Here is a 12656-nt window from a genome sequence, read left to right on the forward strand (position 1 = left end):
TTGGGTTTTCTTTTCTCTTCAAAGTTGTAGCCTGGAGAGCTGCCCACAGATAATGTGACTGTATGTAATGCATGATAATTGTGCTTTGTTAATGTTAAATATATATATATACACACACACACACACACATATATATATATATATATATATATATATATATATACAGGGAGTGCAGAATTATTAGGCAAATGAGTATTTTGACCACATCATCCTCTTTATGAATGTTGTCTTACTCCAAGCTGTATAGGCTCGAAAGCCTACTACCAATTAAGCATATTAGGTGATGTGCATCTCTGTAATGAGAAGGGGTGTGGTCTAATGACATCAACACCCTATATCAGGTGTGCATAATTATTAGGCAACTTCCTTTCCTTTGGCAAAATGGGTCAAAAGAAGGACTTGACAGGCTCAGAAAAGTCAATAATAGTGAGATATCTTGCAGAGGAATGCAGCACTCTTAAAATTGCAAAGCTTCTGAAGCGTGATCATCGAACAATCAAGCGTTTCATTCAAAATAGTCGACAGGGTCGCAAGAAGCGTGTGGAAAAACCAAGGCGCAAAATAACTGCCCATGAACTGAGAAAAGTCAAACGTGCAGCTGCCAAGATGCCACTTGCCACCAGTTTGGCCATATTTCAGAGCTGCAACATCACTGGAGTGCCCAAAAGCACAAGGTGTGCAATACTCAGAGACATGGCCAAGGTAAGAAAGGCTGAAAGACGACCACCACTGAACAAGACACACAAGCTGAAACGTCAAGACTGGGCTAAGAAATATCTCAAGACTGATTTTTCTAAGGTTTTATGGACTGATGAAATGAGAGTGAGTCTTGATGGGCCAGATGGATGGGCCCGTGGCTGGATTGGTAAAGGGCAGAGAGCTCTAGTCCGACTCAGACGCCAGCAAGGTGGAGGTGGAGTACTGGTTTGGGCTGGTATCATCAAAGATGAGCTTGTGGGGCCTTTTCGGGTTGAGGATGGAGTCAAGCTCAACTCCCAGTCCTACTGCCAGTTTCTGGAAGACACCTTCTTCAAGCAGTGGTACAGGAAGAAGTCTGCATCCTTCAAGAAAAACATGATTTTCATGCAGGACAATGCTCCATCACACGCGTCCAAGTACTCCACAGCGTGGCTGGCAAGAAAGGGTATAAAAGAAGAAAATCTAATGACATGGCCTCCTTGTTCACCTGATCTGAACCCCATTGAGAACCTGTGGTCCATCATCAAATGTGAGATTTACAAGGAGGGAAAACAGTACACCTCTCTGAACAGTGTCTGGGAGGCTGTGGTTGCTGCTGCACGCAATGTTGATGGTGAACAGATCAAAACACTGACAGAATACATGGATGGCAGGCTTTTGAGTGTCCTTGCAAAGAAAGGTGGCTATATTGGTCACTGATTTGTTTTTGTTTTGTTTTTGAATGTCAGAAATGTATATTTGTGAATGTTGAGATGTTAAATTGGTTTCACTGGTAAAAATAAATAATTGAAATGGGTATATATTTGTTTTTGTTAAGTTGCCTAATAATTATGCACAGTAATAGTCACCTGCACACACAGATATCCCCCTAAAATAGCTATAACTAAAAACAAACTAAAAACTACTTCCAAAACTATTCAGCTTTGAAATTAATGAGTTTTTTGGGTTCATTGAGAACATGGTTGTTGTTCAATAATAAAATTAATCCTCAAAAATACAACTTGCCTAATAATTCTGCACTCCCTGTATATATATATATATATATATATATATAATATATATATATACTAGGATAAGGTACTTTTTCTAGGATACAATACAAGGGCTCAATTTAGAGAGAAATATTAAAAGGGAACTGGATACTGATACATATGTGAGGATCCAGTTTGGGTTAATGAATCTAAAATAGGGATTATATAGGATACCCCAACTTGATATAAATGGCTTGTTACAAATTGTGTTTAATGTGGGATGAGTGAAATTTACCACTCTAATCAAACTGATCTGATGGGACAGAGCATTCACATACTAACTACAGATTAATAATATGTCTGTGAATGCTCTGATGGGGTCAGTAAACAATAATAATGTGTCATACTATGAGAGGTGGCATAGTAAACATGTTTATTAGAAGATTATCCAAATTTTGGCCTCCAAAATGAAATGAATGAATGAGGGGAAAGGGCAGTAATTATTAACTGTACCTTAGTAAGTGATCTGTAGGGGAGTGTGTTGGTATAAAGATGTATATACCAGTCAAGATGGAGCGTCCTGTACCTACACATACGATTACTAACCTATGAGAAACAGAGGCCCCATGGTACTATTGTACTTAAACAATTACTGCCACAGACCAGAATTATGTCTGGAATAAACCCCATGTTTCCCTAAATGGTGTTGTAGTATGGGCTCTGTTCTTGTGTGCTAGAAACCATTAGCTAAGGCCGATGTGTGTATGCTGAAAAATGATGTTGACTTTCACATACACAGTTATGGTTGGAAGAGCATAATGCAGAGATAGAGCCATGCAGTCTGCAGACCGGGGAAGTTTACATTTCTGTGGGAACAGTAGAGTGCAGTGTGTCCTCAGATGGGTGGTACCTGAGTCAAACATAGGACTCTATAAGGTTGGTAAACATGTATTTAATATGTGGTGCAGGATGATCTTGAATGTCTGGCAAAGGATGCCCCCCTCCACTTTGTAAGAAAATTCTACCACTTCATGCTGTTTTGATGCATTATTGGTAACTGATAAATGAAGGGATGAGTAATTAACACAAACTACGGATGACTTCCAGAGGCTCCTGTTTGGTTTACCTTACAATATATTCACACACTCATTAAATAAATAAAAAAAAACAAAAAAAAACATGAAGTATTACTTGAATTGTTCATGGGTGTGTGAGTATATATATCTGTTTATGAGGTATATGCATATATTGTGAATATGATTCTAATTGAATCCTATTCAAGTGGGGGAGTGTAGGTATAAATATGCATATAACTGATATAGAATGTATATAAATAGTTGTGTCTGTGTATATGTGTAATAAAGGTCTACATTCAATGGAAGGATGTGATTATTGACACAGGTAGATAAAACTAACAACAAAGAGACAAGGTCTTTACACATGCAAAGTACTTCACCTTTTCCAATAAAGATCTAAGGATATAAGCAGGACAGCTGAGAGGGATAGGGGGCAGTTGGGATGAAAGGTTGGTAGGTATACACACACTGACACTCTACACTAGGGTTGCCACCTTAGCCATGTTTTCCTGGACACTTATGAGTTACACATGCTGCAGGGTGTGCAGGGAGGAACATGTATTGTGTTTCAGGACAGCACTATTCATATTCCTCCCTGCACACCTTGCATCATGTGTAACTTATAAGTGTTCTGTATTTTAAGGGACGGGTGGCAACCCTACCTACACATACATGCATTCACATACACAAACACACACATGCATTCACATACACAAACACACACATGCATTCACATACACAAACACACACATGCAACCGCACAGTCATTCTAGAAAGAAAGAAAGGGCTTTGGTAAGTGCACACACACACTGAATACGGCGAGCAATACACTTGCCGTATTCAGCATTTCACCAGCAGCTCACAAGAGCTGCTGGTGCAACGCCGCCCCCTGCAGACTCGCTGCCAATCGGCCACCAGCAGGGGGGTGTCAATCAACCCGATCATACTCAATCGGGTTGATTTCCGGCGATGTCTGTCCGCCTGCTCAGAGCAGGCGGACAGGTTATGGAGCAGCTGTCTTTGTGACCGCTGCTTCATAATTGCTGTTTCTGGCGAGTTTGAAGAATCGCCAGAAACAGGGGCCATCAAGCTCCATACGGATCTTGTTAAATAGAGCCCATTGTGTGTTTGGGAGTATGACTGAAAACCTCTTTATGTAACGGTCTCTGTAACCTTTCTGTAATTTGGGCAGATTCTAATTAAAGCTCTCTCTCTGGTAAAGAACTGAGTGTCTGATAATGATTTAGCCTGGAATTACTATGAGTGCAGTATAGTGGCTATATTTCTGTAGAACTACACATACAATATTTACCTGGGATTGTTGGTAAAGTGAATAGTAAGGGGACACTAGGGGTTATTAAAAGTATTACACAGCGCAGAGGATATTATCCAGAGCATATCCAAAGTGGATTTATTGAATGTAATCCTGGTAGATTTGAGGGATAACTGTGCAACAGAAAGGTGTTCAGGGGACTCAGCTTCTCAGGTAGATTTAGATACAAAATCAGACTGCTCTATTATAGAATATGACAAAGCAATAAACACTATAACCCCCTTAAAAGCTATTGTGTAATGGAAAACACCCCCTCCTAAGTAGTTTTTCAAATTAAATCACGGGTACAATGTGCACTAAGCCGAACTGCAAAACAAAGCTGCAGACATTAACATAACAGGCATTAACATTCATTAGAAAAAAATAACACTTGCTGGGAAAAAAAACCTGCAGAGCATACATACATACGCCACAAGGACTAGCATTTACAGTTTGCTAGTGCTCAGAGATAGGGTTGCCAGCTGTCCTCCACAAAAATACTGGCCAACCTGTAGGTGACTTGGCACAGGTGGTAGGTGGGGGTTATACAAAGGCCCCTCCCTAAAGCTTTTTCCTTGACCCTACAACTAAGCAGTGATTGCATCCCCTTGGCTGTCAGTAACATGCAAACCAAGAAATGTACTTATTTAAATGCCGGTAATACATACCAGTGACTTGATCCTTACTTGACTGTTAGTTGCGCAAAAAGTGCAGAATTGTTACCCTAGTGGCTATATGTAACACACATACCAAGCAGTGTTTTAACACCACCAAAATGTTCAGTGTAATATAATAAACTGATTTTCCAACCATCCTTTGCTACCAGCAACACAGAAAAGCTAGTGCTTGTGCAGTTTTGCCTCACAAATATAGCCAAGAAATAAGTGAAAGTGGTATTGAAAAGGTAGCGGCCACTCAGGGGGCTTAAAAATATTGGACACTTAAGTGTCCAATAATTTTGCATACATTTTAATGGACAGTCTGCTAAAATACTGGACTGTCCAGTTGAATACTGAAGGTCATGTGCATATGTTTCCTTATATAGAGAATATTTTACTTGCACGTAGGTCCTTACAAAAAAGGAGCAGTTAAGCCGTTAGCCAATCTGAATATAATAAAAATGGAAAACGTTTGTTTTTATTGCATATCTCGGGTTGCTAAGAGTAGTGTTATTAATGGATTGGAATGACATAGAAAAGGACCAATATCATAGGAGATGAGTACAAATGTTCAAGCAATAAAACCTACTGTATTGGAATAAGGCCTCTGAGCCAGGCCTATTACTTATGCTGATGTTTAACAACCTTGCATTTGATGGAGTTCCTTGTAATTAAATAATGTTTTCAGAATAATTGTATACAATTTAAAGACAGTGACATTGTATAAACGCACTGTTATTAGTTTCCATTAGTGATATTTAGTGCTCCCGCACCAGCGTATACTTCGCTAGATGGAGGATTTTTGCGTGTGTTAGGTAGCACGCGGATTAGAAGTTGAAAGTGAAAAGTTTGTGCACGAGCGAAACCCGACAGGCGCTAACCATACATCGCAACCACAGTAATTTCTTCTCCCCTTAGAAGTCAACGGAGAGTGCAGAAGAAAAAAACCAACACCTATTGCTCGTGCGCTAACCTGACAGCATTTAATCATATTTTACTTTCCAATGCTCTTTACATATAAAACAACGTACTTCTTATTGTAAATACAAATTTCTATATATATATATCTATACATCTATTCCTATGATGTTAAACACTTGCTACCGGCAAGAAGGGGTTAAGCCAAAAACAAACTATTTTACATCTGCTGTCCTTGCAGCAATAACCTGTACCGATAATTTGCAATAGGTTTTATACAGTACCTATTTAATTCCATGATATATATGAACCCAGTGGCAAAATATCTACATGTCACTAATGTTTCCAAACAGGTGATCATTTGCTGGCAGTCGATTAGCACTTTACAAGGGTTAGAAAGCATTTGGGGAGGGCTAACAGTAAATTGACTGCATTACACAGAGATTCCTAATAAGCAGCTAGATTGCTGAGTGATACAAACACACTAATTAGAACGGCATGTTAATTACTAGAGTGACAGGTAGTAATGTAACTGGGAGCTTGTCACTGCCTATGTGGATCAACAATAAGTCATTGAGTAAATAGTGTCACTGCCCACAAAGAATCCAATTTTCTCTTTCGTTGATGTGGTTGGTAAAGATCAATATGATTAAAGCATTAAGGATATGCGTCACAGCACTACACAAATCTAATACTAAGCTTAAGGGACATTCTGGTGTACACATGAAATGCTTTTTTTCTTTCATTTTAAACATATTTCTTTTACTCCTTTTTCAGACTATGGGTTCTATTTCAGCCCACAAAGAGTCATGAGAACTGCGACACATGGATTTGATAGAATTTTAAATATGACTTGATTGCAATCTATTCAAAACTCTGCACATTCAGTATGGTTTTTCTTAAAGGGACAGTCTACACCAGAATTTTTATTGTTTTAAAAGATAGATAATCCCTTTATTACCCATTTCCCAGTTTTGCATAACCAACACAGTTATATTAATACACTTTTAACCTCTGTGATTATCTTGTATCTAAGCCTCTGCAAACTGCCCCTTTTTTCAGTTCTTTTGACAGACTTGCTGTCTAGCCAATCAGTGCCTGCTCCCAGATTACTTCACGTGCACAAGCACAGTGTTAACTATATGAAATATGTGAACTAACACCCTCTAATCGTGAAAAACTGTTAAAATGCAATCTGAAAGAGGTGGGCTTCAAGGTCTAAGAAATTATCATATGAACCTCCTAGGTTAAGCTTTCAACTAAGAATACCAAGAGAACAAAGCAAAATTGGTGATAAAAGTAAATTGGAAAATTGTTTAAAATTACATGCTCTATCTGAATCATGAAAGTTTATTTTGGCCTAGACTGTCCCTTTAAGGGCTGGCACTGTGTTTACTTTACCAATACTTTTTTTTTTTTTTTTAAATAGGTTTTTATTTGGTTTAAAAGTTGAATATAACAATTGGGGTCACGCAGGACCCCTGCTCTAATAGGTTTAAACATGAAATTCAAAACAACATGTTCAGAAAGTGTTAACATACACTAAACACATAAAAGAATAGCATTATATGGACTCAGCTCACTGTTCAAGACATACACAAATTGATTCAAGTCAATGAGGACACATATTTCCTTAGAATGAAAAGATTTTGAGGCGAAAATAGTTCGCCCAGTTGGGACCCTGGTAAGGGCCCTACCGAGGTGGGGGGGGGAGGGTAGCCGGGGGCTGAGTATCTAATGTAAATATATATAAAGGAGATTAGGCTTAACACAATATAGAAGTTAAAGACCCATGTTGCCTGTTCTGGAAATAATATATGACTCACAGCTTTCTGTGAGATAAGACGTGGCCTTTAAACTTACTATACCACATTTGTTAAGGTAAAGGAATGGCCCGGACTGTGTTATTAAGAGCCTAAAGGGACAGTACACTGTAAAATTGTTTTTCCATAAATGTATTTTAAATGACTTGTTATACCAACTGCAGAGTATAAAATATTTGACAAATTGCATTTTCGGGTTTATTTGTCTATCTGAAGTAGCTGGTTTTGTGCTTTGAAACCACAGCCTATTACAATGGGTTGAGCTTCATGTAATATCAGATCTCTTTATGTTATCGCTTTCATTTACACAGACTTGCTTCCTTATCTTATATTTGTCTGGAACACCAAAGCTCAATACATAGAGAGAACAATGGAAAATGATAATGTTATTACTTAACTATCATGCCCCCCCACTGAGGGTGTAATCTATTCTGCTGGCTGTGTTTATTTAGGCTATTCAATAGCGTATACGCCAGTATCAAAATTTTCAGTATAGGTTGGGAAACCACAAGCTAAATCAGCTATTTCAAATGCTGAAATATGAGTAAAGGAGCTACTTGCAACCAATTTAATACACTCTAGCAGGTAAAAAGGATCATTGGGAATAATTTAAAGGGGAGAAAGTTTTTGGGTGAACTGTCCCTTTAATATACCTAGATTAGGGCACTTGGTCTTAGGAAGCCAGAACGTGCAGCATGTTAGCTCTGAAACAGTTAGATTGCGACTCATTACAAAGGAACTTTCATTATGGGTGTGTGATATACAGGGCTTCTACTAATAGGGTAAAAGTTAGTGGCCATTTGATGCTAAAAGGGTCATGACAGTAGGTATGGGTATGTAAACATTTGCACCCCCTAAGTAGGCAGTTCCTAATAACGTTGTCTCAGAATATTTACAGTTATAAAAACAAAAAGAAAATTCACAGAAAAGATAATGAAACTGTGGATTGGGATTGAGGCAAAGGGGTATGAACATCAACACACATCATTTATACTTACAGTTATTATGCAGCTAACTCAAATATGAAGACAAACTGTATTCTCAATTAATCTTAACTAGCCCTGAAATTTATACTAACGTTATGTTATTAAAGTCTATTAGCCAGCAAAGGCTCGGTATTAAACAGTATTCATTATGTAGCAGAGTGGTCAAACTGATATGAAAATATAACTTCGCTGCAGATCTCAGTAGGTTTAGTTAACATAGGTACCATGAACGTAGCAGCCTGGCTGAAGCCAAAAGCATGTGAACAAAATAACATACTTAAAATTACTGAAATTACTAGAAATACAATGATTAAGTGTGATAATATAAGAGTACCATAGACTTTATGCATGTCTGAGTGCACTCATACAGACTCTAATGAGGGTAGTTCTAAATTATTATGAGAGTTCACTATAGCGTCCTTTAAACTGCATAGTCCCAGTTCTAAGTTAAGGGTATTAGGCCTTGTTACCAATTCCTTACCGGTCTTCTTGAGAAGCACTGAGATGGATCACGGAGCTGGAGTGACTGATTTCTAACGTTCACACAGCCACATTGCTCCCAGCCCCGCGTCTTGGGTAACTGCTCGTTTCTGTCACCCCACAACCTGTCGGGACCCTGAGTGAGGTAGGTGCCGTTTCCAGCATACAAAGTCTCGCGGGTAAGATGCGTCCACACATTGCACACATGCCCAGGAAGGAGAAACAGCTGTGGGGCCCCCTATACCGGTCATGGCCAAAGCAGAGTAAAAGTAATCAGTCGCGTCTTGCTGTGGATCAGAATCAGGCTGTGGCAACCTTGGGCGGCTTGCTCTGCTTCTTACTGGAGACCCTGTTTGCCAAGTGTGTGATGCAGAGGTAAGCTGTCTCCTCTGTCGGGACAAGTGAAATTTCCATCTCCATTTTGAAAATAGTCTGTGATTACTCAGGCAGCGCCTTCCTAGTGCCGGTCAAGGCGCCCAAAACCACAAAGCGCTCCTGTCTGGAATCGAGGGTGGGGAGTGGGTTTCCCGTGGAGGCACCGGCATAGCCTTCCCGATTAAGCGGGTGGAAGGCCGTAGCAGCGGGTGGGTCAGTAGTGAGCCTATCGTCATGATCTCTTGTTGGCTCAACCAGGGTTTCAAGTTGATCACCCTCCATAGTTTCTCCCCCTAGAAGTAGTTTACAGAGATCCTTCTCCAGATTTTGGAAATGGGCATGTATCGCCTGGGTTATGGAATGCTCCCAGCGATCTATAGCTTCCATTGCTCCAATGTAGATATGTTGTACTACTTTAGGGACGAAGTTCCTGCACGAATCTGCTTCTGAATAGGAGATAGTTCCTGCGGTAGGGAGAGAAAAGTTATTACAGTGTCTTGCGGTATATCACTGTATCGTAACGACAAGTACACTCTTGGTCCCTGCCGGGGGGTTGAATTATAGGCCGCAACCCGTGTAATATTCCGGTAGACTAGATGAAGCCCCAGATCTGAAAAATATTGATATCCCTTGAAAGGGCTCTCTCTGCTGTGCACTTAAATGGTGCGATTGTGTAACAACCCGATTTGTTCTTATTATGTTGCAATTGAAATAAACACTGTTCTCCAATAATATACTTTCAGTTACAAAATTGTGTGTTTGTCTCTTTAAATCAGTACCATTGTTTGTCTGAATAACAATCGTAATGATCACAAGAAGTTTTATATTATGAGCTAAGGAATGGAGTAACATATGCTTAATGTTACCCTTAATATCCCTTTGCTCATTGGAAGCATAGTTTAGGTATGGCAGAAACATATATGTAATTCAAATAAGCAGGGAATCGTAATGGAGATTGATACAGCAAAATAGATAAAGTTATAAGTAATGAGTTTTGGCTCACCAACTTGATGGAACAAGGGAGCAGGAGATGCGGCTGTGAATAATATCGTGCGGTAGATGTTGAAGCTGTTCTCAGTAGGAGTAAAGCAGGAGAGTCCGGTGTGAACAGGTTGATCAAACACGGCGTCAGCGTGGATACACTGTGAGTTGTTGGAGCGGCCGCCCGTGACGTCAGAGGAAGTTCCGATGCAGTACGGTGCTGGAGATGTGACAGGTGAAGAGAAGCAGCGTTGTAGCTGCGAGGAGAATCTCAGGAACAAATGCAGAGGTAACTCACACAGTGCCAGGAAGATTAGGCAGGATGTAGCAAAAGCTAAATAATGCGTTCAGGCAAAATACAGGCTGAGTATTGACAGGAGTCAACCAGCTAATACCAAGCAATGAAGCAAAAGGCTTCAATGCTTATAAAGGGAGTAGAAACGAAAATGAGGCTGATGTGAAATTAGATCCTTAAAGGGACAGACTGTTACAGAGGGCCCCCCAAAAATGAACCTCCCCGAGGTTCAGGGACGTGGACGATCTGGATGTCGTCTATGGAAAAGGGAAACCAGTCGGGGTGCCGACAAATTAGCTGAAGGCTCCCATGAATCATCCTCTGATGAATAACCTTTCCAATGTATTAAATATTGCAACTTGCCCGATACGATCCGTGAGTCAAGAATACTCTGAACTTCAAATTCAGTATCAGGGGCAAGTGGTGGCTGCTGAGAAGTACGTGTCATGGAATCCCTCAAAGCAGTATAGGGTTTCAATAAACTGACATGGAAAGTTGGGTGTATTTTGTATTGAGGAGGTAAATCTAGAGTGACGGCATTCCTATTAACTACTTTGAAGATGGGAAATGGTCCAATAAAAAATTTGTTCAACTTTCTAGTAGGAGTTGTCAATCTTAAATGTTTCGTTGATAGCCACACCAAATCACCAGGTGAGTAAGTGGGTGACGGCCGTCTACGTAAATTATAGTAGTTCTGTTGTCTAGTCTGAGCTGACTTAATGTTATCATGAAGAATGGAGAATGTTTCTGCAATTGTGTTGGTTGTGTCAGTTACGACCGGACAGACACTGTCTATTTGAGTGTTAATATGGAAAGTAGGGTGCAACCCATAGTTTGCAAAAAAAGGCGTAGTTTTAATAGACGTATGATAAGAATTATTATGGGCAAATTCTGCCAATGGGAGAAGGGAGGACCAGTCATCCTGATGCTGTGTGACATAACACCTGAGGTATTCTTCTAACCATTGATTGGTTCTTTCACATTGCCCATTAGACTGTGGGTGGTATGCAGTACTTAACCGTCTATCAATTTGTAATGCAGTACATAGTTCCTTCCAGAGTCGAGACGTAAATTGCGTCCCCCTGTCCGTAGTTATGGATTGGGGTAAGCCGTGCAATTTTATTACGTGTTGAATCAGTAACTTAGCAGTTTCCAGAGATGTCGGCAATTTATGGTAAGGAATAAAATGCGACATCTTGGTGAATAAGTCTACCACAACCATAATTGTTTTGTTGTTATCAGAAGTTGGTAATTCTACAATAAAATCTGTGGCAATGTGAGTCCAAGGTTTTTCTGGAGCTGGTAGTGAGAGTAAGTAACCTATAGGTTTTTGTTTCTCAATCTTTGAGGTTGTGCAAGTTTCACAACTCTGTATGTACATTCTTATGTCCTTTTGCATCTTTGGCCACCAGTAAGATCTTTTAGCTAATTCAATGGTTTTATGAATTCCTGGGTGACCAGAGAGTTTATTATCATGTAGATTTTCTAGTAAAGAATTTCTCTGTGAGGGGGGTACATATAGTCTGTTTGAATAATAGTAATGACCATCGTTACGTTTTTCTAACTTTTCCTTTGGAAATGTATTATCTAGGAGTTGTTCCTTCTGGAGAGTTTTGTTATGTTCATAAAGAATAGCTATGGTATTCTGTATATAAGTTTCAGGAATTACAGTGCCATGATGTCTGGAATTGGTAGGTTTTTCGGGTAGTCTTGATAGTATATCTGCCTTTGAGTTTTTAGATGCAGGTCGGTATGAAATAATGTAGGAGAATCTAGAGAAAAAAAAGACTCCATCGGACTTGCCTGGAGGTGAGGGTTTTATGAATTTTTAGATATTGCAAATTCCTATGATCAGTATAAATCTGAATAGGAATTGTTGTACCCTCTAATAGATGCCTCCAATGCTCCAAGGCAGCCTTCATAGCTAGAAGTTCTTTTTCACCAACGTGATAATTTAATTCAGGGGTAGTTAATACCCTTGAAAAGTAAGCTACTGGATGGATAGAATCTTTGGGTGAAGATCGTTGGGATAGAATGGCTCCAATTGCATATTGGGAAGCATCAACTTCCAACACATACTG

This window comes from Bombina bombina, chromosome 7 (assembly GCF_027579735.1).
Source record: "Bombina bombina isolate aBomBom1 chromosome 7, aBomBom1.pri, whole genome shotgun sequence".
Lineage (NCBI taxonomy): Eukaryota > Metazoa > Chordata > Amphibia > Anura > Bombinatoridae > Bombina > Bombina bombina.